Source organism: Rhinoderma darwinii, chromosome 6 (assembly GCF_050947455.1).
Source record: "Rhinoderma darwinii isolate aRhiDar2 chromosome 6, aRhiDar2.hap1, whole genome shotgun sequence".
Lineage (NCBI taxonomy): Eukaryota > Metazoa > Chordata > Amphibia > Anura > Rhinodermatidae > Rhinoderma > Rhinoderma darwinii.
In genome coordinates, this window is record NC_134692.1 from 53,813,908 (window position 1) to 53,826,775 (window position 12,868).

Sequence of the window (12,868 nt, forward strand, 5' to 3'; positions counted from 1 at the left end):
CATGATGCCACGTTCTAAAGAGATTCAAATACAGATGCCAATCAAAGTCACTGAAATCTACCAGTCTGGAAAGGGTTACAAGGCCATTGCTAAGGCTGTGGTACTCCAGAAAACCTCAGTGAGAGCCATTATCCACAAATGGAGAAAACTTGGAACAGTGGTGAACCACTGTTGGCTAGCCTACAAAAACATTACCAAGGTGGCATCATAGATTTATCCAAGAGTTCACAAAAGTACCCGGACGAACATCTAAAGAAGTGCAGGCCTCAATTTCCTCAGTTAAGGTCAATGTACACGATAAGTTTTTGGAGTGGCCGAGTCAACGTCCTGACATGAATCCCATTGAGATGCCATGGCAAGACCTTAAACGGGTAGTTTATTCTCTAATTTATCCAAACTATAACAATTCTGCAAAGAAGAACAGGCTAAAATGTCTACAGAGGGATCTAAAAGACTCTTCGCCAGTTATCGCAAATGTTTAGGTTTAGGAGGCAATTCCTTTCTTCACATGGGCTATATAGGTTTTGAATAAATCTTTGTCCTCAATAAATTAAATAATCATTTAAAAGCTGCATCTTGTGTTTACTCGTGTCGTATTTATCTTATATTAAAATTAATTAGATGAACCATTTACATGTGACAAATTAGCACAGAAGAAATCGGGTGAGGGACAAATAGTTTTTAATAGCAAAACTGTGTGTATATATATATATATATATATATATATATATATATATATATATATATATATATATATATATACATAAAACCATAGAAGAAGGCACGGCACCAGGAATTCAATGTAGATGAAAGCAAGGTTGTTTCAATTTCACCCCAAGCGTGCGATGTTTCGATTCAACGCAGAACCTTTCTCAAGCTCAGAAAGCTTGTCTGCATTCAAATTTGGTAACTGATTCATCCTCTGGTAATGTGCACATGGCCTGATATTCAGCCTGTTTGGAGTGCTGTGTTCATTTTTTCTGGATTTTTTTTTGCCCCTTTTAACTGATGTTTTGCAGGGTGCCGAGAGCTGGACCCCGCCGATCAGATATTAATGGCCTATCCTGAGGTTAGGCCATCAATTTTTTTTCACTAGATAATCCCTTTCAATTTGACAACTCATTATATGCTGGATTGGACAAAATATAGGCGTGTCTTTGGTCACTTTAAGAAATACAAAGGAGTATACAAAGAAAAAAGGTTATCCTAAAATTTCAAAATACAGGGGACATCATGAGCTAGAAGAAATATATTTTAACTAGTATAGAAAATCCCCCCATAGCTGCCCCCACAGTATAATGCCCCATAGCTGCCCACACAGTATAATGCCCCCTCGTAGCTGCCACCACACAGTATAATGTCTCATATAGCTTCCCCCACACAGTATAATGCCCACATAACTTCCCCCACACAGTATAATACCCCCATAGCTGCCCCCACACAGCATAACGCTCCCCATAGCTGCCCCCACACAGCATAATGCTCCCCATAGCTGCCCCCCACAGTATAATGCCCCTCATAGCTGTCCCCCATAGTATAATGCCCCTCATAGCTTCCTCCACACAGTATAATGCCCCCACAGTATAATGCCCCATAGCTGCCCACACAGTATAATGCCCCCCCGTAGCTGCCCCCACACAGTATAATGTCTCATATAGCTTCCCCCACACAGTATAATGCCACCAAAGCTTCCCCCACACAGTATAATGCCCCCCATAGCTGCCCCCACACAGCATAATGCTTCCCATAGCTGCCCCCACACAGCATAATGCTCCCCATAGCTGCCCCCTCCCTCCCATACACAGTATAATGCCCCCTCCCTCCCATACACAGTATGATGCCCCCCTACCTCCTATGCACAGTATAATACCCCCTTCCCTCCCATACACAGTATAATGCCCTCCTCCCTCCCATACACAGTATAATGCCCCCATATGTACGGACCAAATAGAAAAATAATAACATACATACTTACCTATCCCCGTTCCCACGATGGCTGGAGGATCCTTTGCCTCCTCTGCACTGTGCTCAGTGTGCTGTGAGCGGCTCGTCGAAGGCAGGCGCGATGTAGTGACGTCATCGCGCCTGTATGCGAGTCACTCACATCGCACAAACCGGAGGAGGAGAAGGATCCTCCACCCGGCAGGGGAACGGGGATAGGTAAGTATGTATGTTATTATTTTTCTATTAGGTCCGTACATATGGGGGCATTATACTGTGTATGGGAGGGAGGGGGGCATTATACTGTGTATGGGAGGGAGGGGGGCATTATACTGTGTATGGGAGGGAGGGGGGAATTATACTGTGTATGGAGGGGGGCATTATAGCTACGCCACTATTCACTCACATCTCCTTCCTCAGTCTTCTGGCTGTGGGCGGAGCTAACTGGCGGTTGGGCTGTGGGCGGAGCTCTATGTGGGCGGAGCTCTATGTGAGCTTCCGACACCATGTCCCTGTCGATTATATAATAGATGTATTATGGCTACTGTATAGCAATTTGGTTTGGTTGTATATTTATTTATATATATACAGTGGAGGAAATAAGTATTTGATCCCTTGCTGATTTTGTAAGTTTGCCCACTGTCAAAGACATGAACAGTCTAGAATTTTTAGGCTAGGTTAATTTTACCAGTGAGAGATAGATTATATATATAAAAAAAAAAAAAGAAAATCACATAGTCAAAATTATATATATTTAATTGCATTGTGCACAGAGAAATAAGTATTTGATCCCCTACCAACCATTAAGAGTTCAGCCTCCTCCAGACCAGTTACACGCTCCAAATCAACTTGGTGCCTGCATTAAAGACAGCTGTCTTAAATGGTCACCCGTATAAAAGACTCCTGTCCACAGACTCAATTAATCAGTCTGACTCTAACCTCTACAACATGGGCAAGACCAAAGAGCTTTCTAAGGATGTCAGGGACAAGATCATAGACCTGCACAAGGCTGGAATGGGCTACAAAACCATAAGTAAGACGCTGGGTGAGAAGGAGACAACTGTTGGTGCAATAGTAAGAAAATGGAAGACATACAAAATGACTGTCAATCGACATCGATCTGGGGCTCCATGCAAAATCTCACCTCGTGGGGTATCCTTGATCCTGAGGAAGGTGAGCGCTCAGCCGAAAACTACACGGGGGGAACTTGTTAATGATCTCAAGGCAGCTGGGACCACAGTCACCAAGAAAACCATTGGTAACACATTACGCCGTAATGGATTAAAATCCTGCAGTGCCGCAAGGTCCCCCTGCTCAAGAAGGCACATGTACAGGCCCATCTGAAGTTTGCAAATGAACATCTGGATGATTCTGAGAGTGATTGGGAGAAGGTGCTGTGGTCAGATGAGACTAAAATTGAGCTCTTTGGCATTAACTCAACTCACCGTGTTTGGAGGAAGAGAAATGCTGCCTATGACCCAAAGAACCCCGTCCCCACTCTGGAGGTGGAAACATTATGTTTTGGGGGTGTTTCTCTGCTAAGGGCACTGGACTACTTCACCGCATCAATGGGAGAATGGATGGAGCCATGTACCGTCAAATCCTGAGTGACAACCTCCTTCCCTCCACCAGGACATTAAAAATGGCTTGTGGCTGGGTCTTCCAGCACGACAATGACCCAAAACATACAGCCAAGTCAACAAAGGAGTGGCTCAAAAAGAAGCACATTAAGGTCATGGAGTGGCCTAGCCAGTCTCCAGACCTTAATCCCATCAAAAACTTATGGAGGGAGCTGAAGATCCGAGTTGCCAAGCGTCAACCTCGAAATCGTAATGATTTACAGATGATCTGCAAAAAGGAGTGGGCCAAAATTCCATCTAACATGTGTGCAAACCTCATCATTAACTACAAAAAACGTCTGACTGCTGTGCTTGCCAACAAGGGTTTTGCCACCAAGTATTAAGTCTTGTTTGCCAAAGGGATCAAATACTTATTTCTCTGTGCACAATGCAAATAAATATATATAATTTTGACAATGTGATTTTCAGTTTTTTTTTAAAATATAATCTATCTCTCACTGGTAAAATTAACCTAGCCAAAAAATTCTAGACTGTTCATGTCTTTGACAGTGGGCAAACTTACAAAATCAGCAGGGGATCAAATACTTATTTCCTTCACTGTATGTATATATATATATACAGTGAAGGAAATAAGTATTTGATCCCTTGCTGATTTTGTAAGTTTGGACACTGTCAAAGACATGAACAGTCTAGAATTTTTAGGCTAGGTTAATTTTACCAGTGAGAGATAGATTATATATAAAAAAAAAAGAAAATCACATAGTCAAAATTATATATATTTATTTGCATTGTGCACAGAGAAATATGTATTTGATCCCCTACCAACCATTAAGAATTCAGCCTCCTCCAGACCAGTTACACGCTCCAAATCAACTTGGTGCCTGCATTAAAGACAGCTGTCTTAAATGGTCACCTGTATAAAAGACTCCTGTCCACAGACTCAATTAATCATTCTGACTCTAACCTCTACAACATGGGCAAGACCAAAGTGCTTTCTAAGGATGTCAGGGACAAGATCATAGACCTGCACAAGGCTGGAATGGGCTACAAAACCATAAGTAAGACACTGGGTGAGAAGAAGACAACTGTTGGTGCAATAGGAAGAAAATGGACGACATACAAAATGACTGTCAATCGACATCGATCTGGGGCTCCATGCAAAATCTCACCTCGTGGGGTATCCTTGATCCTGAGGAAGGTGAGAGCTCAGCCGAAAACTACACGGGGGGAACTTGTTAATGATCTCAAGGCAGCTGGGACCAGAGTCACCAAGAAAACCATTGGTAACACATTACGCCGTAATGGATTTAAATCCTGCAGTGCCCGCAAGGTCCCCCTGCTCAAGAAGACACATGTACAGGCCCGTCTGAAGTTTGTAAATGAACATCTGGATGATTCTGAGAGTGATTGGGAGAAGGTGCTGTGGTCAGATGATACTAAAATTGAGCTCTTTGGCATTAACTCAACTCGCCGTGTTTGGAGGAAGAGAAATGCTGCCTATGACCCAAAGAACACCGTCCCCACTGTCAAGCATGGAGGTGGAAACATTATGTTTTGGGGGTGTTTCTATGCTAAGGGCACAGGACTACTTCACGGCATCAATGGGAGAATGGATGGAGCCATGTACCGTCAAATCCTGAGTGACAACCTTCTTCCCTCCACCAGGACATTAAAAATGGCTCGTGGCTGGGTCTTCCAGCACGACAATGACCCGAAACATACAGCCAAGGCAACAAAGGAGTGGCTCAAAAAGAAGCACATTAAGGTCATGGAGTGGCCTAGCCAGTCTCCAGACCTTAATCCCATCGAAAACTTATGGAGGGAGCTGAAGATCCGAGTTGCCAAGCGACAGCCTCGAAATCTTAATGATTTACAGATGATCTGCAAAGAGGAGTGGGCCAAAATTCCATCTAACATGTGTGCAAACCTCATCATCAACTACAAAAAACGTCTGACTGTTGTGCTTGCCAACAAGGGTTTTGCCACCAAGTATTAAGTCTTGTTTGCCAAAGGGATCAAATACTTATTTCTCTGTGCACAATGCAAATAAATATATATAAGTTTGACAATGTGATTTTCTTTTTTTTTTTTTATATAATCTATCTCTCACTGGTAAAATTAACCTAGCCTAAAAATTCTATACTGTTCATGTCTTTGACAGTGGGCAAACTTACAAAATCAGCAAGGGATCAAATACTTATTTCCTTCACTGTATATATATATATATATATATATATATATATATATATGAAAACACAGGAAGTGAGAAGTACACAGTGCAATGTCATGTGATCCTTAAGTTATCTCATGTTTTTCTTAGTTGAGGGGAGGATTGATCAAAGGAATTAATTCTAGCAGGAAGTCAATGGTTTAGATTAATTAACTTTTGGCCTCTTGCAGTAACTTAGTAAACTGTAGTTTATTTTTCTTTGTCTTTCATTTGCTATAGATCACTTGCTTATGAACCTCGTCACTGTTCTAAGTAAACTATTCAGGAAATCTGGCAACAAGTGGTTTTTGCCTTTTTAAGGCGCTTCATGCCTGGGATCTTCATGAATACGTAGCCTCATTGTTGTGTGATACATTACATGTTATATGCTTATAAAGTACTATTTGTTTTTTACACTTTATAGCCCTAGTTGGACATTCGGCCGCAAGCCCGGAATGCACCTGTTTGAATGTACCAGCCTTCCATCCTACTGTGCACACCTTCCCCTACCTGCTGCCTTCTTATTAGAGAAGCCATCTTGAAACAAGATGGAAGAATCATGCACCTTACAGAAAGATATAACCTGCTTTATCCCGTTCTCCACAGCAGGACGAATTACTTCTGCTGAAGCTTTGCTGCTTTTCTGAAGCAGAGACCCTATGAGAAGTTGACTGTCTAGTGGAAACAATGTTTATCAGTAGTACAATAGTATTTTCTTAAGAATAACATTATGTTTTCTGCCCAAATTCATTGGTAACGTTATGGAAACAGATCTCCGCTGCCTTTTACCTACAGATTGTGATTTTACTGGAGTGAAATAAGAATAAGAGATCTCGAAATGTTCACTTTTTTAACTGCTGACTTACATTTTTGCTGTACATTTAAATATAAAGTAAAAACACTGCTAAAATCATCTAAAATAAACTTATGTATGATATCACATGATCACTTCTTTGTTTTGCTTAATTCTGTTATTAGATATCATGTGTCAGTTTATATTGACAGATTGGTAAAAATATACTGAGATCCCAAAGAACTGTAATCTACAGGTAATCCACCAAATATCATACAATATGCAATTATTATTGCTCAGTGCAACAAATGTCTAATACAAAGGATCCTCCATGGATGTATTTTATTACCACTTTTCAGATTCCGTGGTGAATTCTCCATTCATATGATTGTGATGGGCTCTCAACACCTGCTCAGGATGTATGAGTCTTCCTTGTGTGAACATCCATAGAGACATAGCTGTTAATCACTAAGTGGGACCGCCCACTTAGGGACTCCTAAGCCTAGAGTGAGCAGGGATTTATTTAAACAAATTCCAAGCTATAAGAAATTGTTGGTTCATCAGAAAAAAGTAATCCAGCATGCCATCCCAAAATAAATTTTTTGGCCATCTTGCAAAATGCAGTAAAAAGTGATAAAAAGTTGCATCTAACCCAAAATGGTCCAAATTGCAACTACAGCTTGTCCCGCATAAAAAAGCCTGCTTAGGGCTACTTCGATGGAAAAATAAATAAAGTTATGGCTCTAGTAAGGCAGGGATGAAAAATATTGTGATGTGCAGGCCAGAGGGGAACATTCCTTCAATTCAAGAAGTGATTAAGAAGGTAAGGAAAAAATAATTTACATACGGCATCAATAACTAGTATTATCTAGTGTATATGAACTCTGTATCCATGGTACCCAGTTTTACATTTTTCTAGATGATTTACTATCCAAGGTTAATGATAGCACGTAGAACATATGTTCACTCATTCTTAGGGTCACATTTTGAATTAATAATAAAAATAATAATAATAATTTTTATTTATATACTGCCAAGATATTCCGCACCACTTTACAAGTCAAAGGAAACATGTACAGACAATATCAGACATAACATAGTGATAAAACTAATTTACAATTCAAACAAGAGGAGTGAGAACCCTGTTCACAAGAGCTTACAATCTATGAGGAAATAAGGGAGACACAAAATATAAAAAGTGTTTGTTTTGTACAATGGACCAGCCATATTTTATACACATGGGGTAGTATACATAAAGCTGCATGAGCCGGTCACCAGCCAGTGTCTGTGTATGATAAACATGAAGTGTATTAGGGTGCAAGGAGTGTGGGGGAGACTGCTGAATGTGGGTGTCAAGTACTTAAAGAGGCTCTGTCACCAGATTTTGCAACCCCTATCTGCTATTGCAGCAGATAGGCGCTGCAATGTAGATTACAGTAACGTTTTTATTTTTAAAAAACGAGCATTTTTGGCCAAGTTATGACCATTTTTGTATTTATGCAAATGAGGCTTGCGAAAGTACAACTGGGCATGTTTAAAAGTAAAAGTACAACTGGGCGTGTATTATGTGCGTACATCGGGGCGTTTTTACTAATTTTACTAGCTGGGCGTTCTGATGAGAAGTATCATCCACTTCTCTTCAGAACGCCCAGCTTCTGGTGTTAGGGATCTGCCAGGTACTTCATCTAGCTATACTCCTGGGATTAATCAATCCACACCTGAGGCCAGACCTGTTCGACTGACACCTTCTCCCACCAACCAGGGTGGCAGGCTCAGGAGTGGGAGAGCCTATCGCGGCCTGGTCTCTCGGAGTTAGCTCCGCCCCCTGCCCTTTATTACCTGCCCTGTGCTCTCCCTCAGTGCTTGTAATTCTTTTGGATTCCTGGCCCCACTGCTGCTTGCTCCAGCCTGCTTCTGCCGTGCTTCTGCCTTGCTGCAGTTCTGCTTGACCTGCTTTGCTTGCCCTGGCTTGCTTCTGTCTCCGTGCCCGCTCGGGTGTACTCACTTCGTCCTGGTCCTGACTGTTCGTTCGCCGCCCCGTTTCCTCGTGGCGTTCCGTGGCTACTGCCCCTTCCCTTGCGTGTTCCCTGTTTGTCTTCCTGTGCACTTAGCCATCGTAGGGACCGCCGCCCAGTTGTACCTCGTCGCCTAGGGCGGGTCGTTGCAAGTAGGCAGGGACAGGGCGGTGGGTAGATTAGGGCTCACTTTCCCTTCACCTCCTTCCTGCCATTACATAATTACAAGCCCTTACCTAGTCTACCATTTCTCCTACGCTGATGCTATCATGGACCCCCTTGAGACCCTGACCCAGCAGATGCAGGGCCTCTCCCTACAGGTCCAGGCCCTGGCCCAAAGGGTCAATCAGGGTGACGCTGCTTTAGTAGTACCCCTCACCTCACCTCTAGAACCCGACCTCAAGTTACCTGACCGGTTTTCAGGGGACCGTAAGACGTTTCTCTCCTTCCGGGAGAGTTGCAGACTGTATTTCCGCCTAAAGCCCCACTCCTCAGGTTCCGAGAACCAGCGGGTGGGTATCATCATATCCCGACTCCAGGAAGGGCCCCAAGAGTGGGCCTTCTCCTTGGCTCCTGACGCCCCTGAACTTTCCTCTGTTGATCGTTTTTTCTCTGCCCTCGGACTCATTTACGACGAGACTGACAGGACTGCTTTAGCCGAGAGTCAGCTGGTGACCTTACGTCAGGGTAGGAGACCGGTTGAGGAATACTGTTCTGATTTTAGGAAGTGGTGCGTAGCTTCTCAGTGGAACGATCCGGCCCTAAGGTGCCAGTTTAGGTTAGGATTATCTGACGCCCTGAAGGATCTGCTGGTTAGCTACCCCTCGCCTGACTCCCTTGACCAGGTTATGGCCCTAGCAGTACGACTTGACCGACGTCTCAGGGAACGTCAGCTAGAACGCTTCAGTGTGCTCCCCTCTGACTTTTCTGCGATTCCCCCCGAGGTCCCGTCTCCTCGCCCCTCCACGGAGGACTCGGAGGTACCTATGCAACTCGGGGCCTCCATGTCCCCTCGACAACGTAGGGAGTTTCGCAGAATGAATGGTCTCTGCTTCTACTGTGGGGACGACAAGCATCTACTGAACACCTGTCCCAGGCGCAAGAATAAGAAGCCGGAAAACTTCCGCGCCTAAGTGATCATCGGGGAGGTCACTTGGGCACACAGGTATTTCCCGTTAATGTGAAACGCAATAAAATTTTGCTTCCCTTTCAGGTCTCGTTTGCTGGCCGGTCTGCCACGGGCAGTGCTTTCGTGGATTCTGGCTCATCTGCTAATATCATGTCTGTGGAATTTGCTATGTCTCTAAAGATGCCTTGTATTGATTTACCTTATCCTATCCCTGTAGTAGGAATCGACTCAACCCCCCTTGCTAATGGTTATTTTACTCAGCATACTCCTGTTTTTGAACTCCTGGTTGGCTCCATGCATTTGGAGCAGTGCTCTGTACTGGTGATGCAGGGATTATCGTCTGATCTGGTTTTAGGCCTTCCCTGGTTGCAGTTGCATAATCCCACATTTGATTGGAATACTGGGGATCTCACCAAATGGGGTAATGAATGTCTTATGTCATGTCTTTCTGTTAACTCTATTTCTCCCCGGGAGGAGGTAAACACACTTCCTGAGTTTGTTCAGGACTTCGCCGATGTGTTTTCTAAGGAGGCCTCCGAGGTGTTGCCCCCCCCATAGAGATTACGATTGCGCTATCGATTTGGTGCCTGGTGCCAAGCTTCCTAAGGGTAGGATATTTAATCTTTCATGTCCTGAACGTGAAGCGATGAGGGTGTATATCCAAGAATGCCTGGCCAAGGGTTTCATTCGCCCCTCGACTTCTCCTGTAGGTGCTGGCTTCTTCTTCGTGGGGAAGAAGGATGGTGGTCTTAGGCCGTGCATTGATTATCGTAACCTGAATAAGGTCACCGTAAGGAACCAGTACCCACTTCCTTTGATTCCGGATCTTTTTAATCAGGTTCAGGGAGCCCAATGGTTTTCTAAGTTCGATCTACGGGGGGCATATAACCTTATCCGCATCAAAGAGGGGGATGAGTGGAAAACTGCGTTCAACACACCCGAGGGTCATTTCGAATACCTGGTCATGCCCTTTGGGTTGTGTAATGCCCCTGCTGTCTTCCAGAATTTTATTAATGAAATCCTGAGAGAGTACCTGGGTAATTTTCTTGTTGTGTACCTTGATGACATACTGGTGTTTTCCAAGGTCTGGTCCTCCCACGTGGAGCATGTCAGGAAGGTGCTCCAGGTCCTTCGGGAGAATAATCTGTTTGCTAAGACTGAAAAATGTGTCTTTGGGGTACAGGAGATACCATTTTTAGGGCAAATCCTCACTCCTCATGAATTCCGCATGGACCCTGCCAAGGTTCAAGCTGTGGCGGAATGGGTCCAACCTGCCTCCCTTAAGGCGTTACAGTGTTTTTTAGGGTTCGCCAACTATTACAGGAGATTTATTGCCAACTTCTCGGTCGTCGCTAAGCCTCTTACGGACCTTACCCGCAAGGGTGCCGATGTCCTCCATTGGCCCCCTGAGGCCGTCCAGGCCTTTGAGACTCTCAAGAAGTGCTTTATCTCGGCCCCCGTGCTGATTCAGCCCAACCAAGAGGAGCCATTTATTGTGGAGGTTGACGCTTCCGAGGTGGGAGTGGGGGCCGTCCTGTCCCAGGGTACCAGCTCCCTCACCCATCTCCGCCCCTGTGCTTACTTCTCTAGGAAGTTTTCGCCCACGGAGAGTAACTATGATATTGGCAACCGCGAACTTCTAGCCATTAAATGGGCTTTTGAGGAGTGGCGGCACTTCCTGGAGGGGGCCAGACACCAGGTAACGGTCCTTACGGATCACAAGAATCTGGTTTTCCTAGAATCGGCCCGGAGGCTTAATCCTAGACAAGCTCGGTGGGCACTATTCTTTACCAGATTTAATTTCTTGGTTACCTATAGGGCTGGGTCCAAGAATATTAAGGCTGACGCTCTGTCACGTAGTTTCATGGCCAATCCTCCTTCCGAGAAAGATCCCGCTTGTATTTTACCCCCTGGTATAATCGTCTCTGCCACGGATTCTGATTTAGCTTCTGATATCGCGGCTGATCAGGGTGCAGCTCCCGGGAACGTCCCTGGGGACAAACTGTTTGTTCCCCTGCAATACCGGCTGAGGGTACTCAGGGAAAACCATGACTCCGCTCTATCCGGTCATCCTGGCATCTTGGGCACCAAACACCTCATTACCAGAAACTATTGGTGGCCTGGGTTGCCTAAAGATGTTAGGGCTTACGTCGCCGCTTGTGAGGTTTGCGCTAGGTCCAAAACCCCTAGGTCCCGACCTGCGGGCCTACTACGTTCCTTGCCCATTCCCCAGAGACCTTGGACCCATATCTCCATGGATTTTATCACCGATTTGCCTCCATCTCAGGGCAAGTCGGTGGTGTGGGTGGTAGTCGACCGCTTCAGCAAGATGTGCCACTTTGTGCCCCTTAAGAAGCTACCTAACGCCAAGACGTTAGCTTCTTTGTTTGTGAAACACATCCTGCGTCTCCATGGGGCCCCAGTCAATATCGTTTCTGACAGAGGGGTACAATTTGTTTCCTTATTTTGGAGAGCTTTTTGTAAAAAGTTGGAGATTGATCTGTCCTTCTCCTCCGCCTTCCATCCCGAAACTAATGGCCAAACGGAAAGGACCAACCAATCCCTGGAACAATATTTAAGGTGTTTCATCTCTGACTGTCAATTCGATTGGGTCTCATTCCTTCCCCTTGCTGAATTTTCCCTGAATAACCGGGTCAGTAACTCGTCAGGGGTCTCCCCGTTTTTCTGTAATTTCGGGTTTAACCCAAGGTTCTCCTCCGTCTCCCCTGGTTGTTCCAATAATCCTGAGGTAGAGGAGGTTCATCGGGAACTGTGCACTGTCTGGGCCCAGGTTCAGAAGAACCTAGAGGCGTCCCAGAGCGCACAAAAGATTCAGGCGGATAGTAGACGTTCTGCTAACCCCCGGTTTGTCGTCGGGGATTTGGTCTGGTTGTCGTCCAGGAACTTGCGCCTTAAGGTCCCATCCAGGAAGTTTGCTCCCCGATTTATTGGACCTTATAAGATCATTGAAGTCCTCAACCCTGTATCCTTCCGTCTGGAGCTCCCCCCATCCTTTCGCATACATGACGTCTTCCATGCCTCCCTCCTTAAACGCTGCTCCCCGTCCTGGTCCCCCTCGAGGATACCTCCTGTTCCCGTTCTCACCCCTGAGGGGGTGGAATTCGAGGTGGCCAAGATTATGGACAGTAGGATGGTCCAGGGCTCCCTCCAGTACCTGGTCCATTGGAGAGGATACGGGCC

The 12,868-nt window shown here is 45.0% G+C and overlaps 1 protein-coding gene and 1 long non-coding RNA gene across 4 annotated transcripts in view; one reads left to right on the plus strand and one right to left on the minus strand.

The window, feature by feature from the left end:
* CDK15 (cyclin dependent kinase 15) overlaps nucleotides 1–6,666 on the plus strand; it is a 161,786-nt gene extending 155,120 nt beyond the window's left edge. For 2 of the 3 annotated variants that reach the window (XM_075829738.1, XM_075829740.1), the window contains one exon: nucleotides 6,155–6,666. The gene's annotated coding sequence lies outside the window, so the exon portion shown is untranslated. The other variant, XM_075829739.1, reaches the window with a different exon arrangement.
* The window catches only part of LOC142655504 (uncharacterized), a 92,217-nt gene that overhangs the window by 45,722 nt on the left and 33,627 nt on the right, over nucleotides 1–12,868 (minus strand). The gene's annotated exons all lie outside the window — the stretch shown is intronic.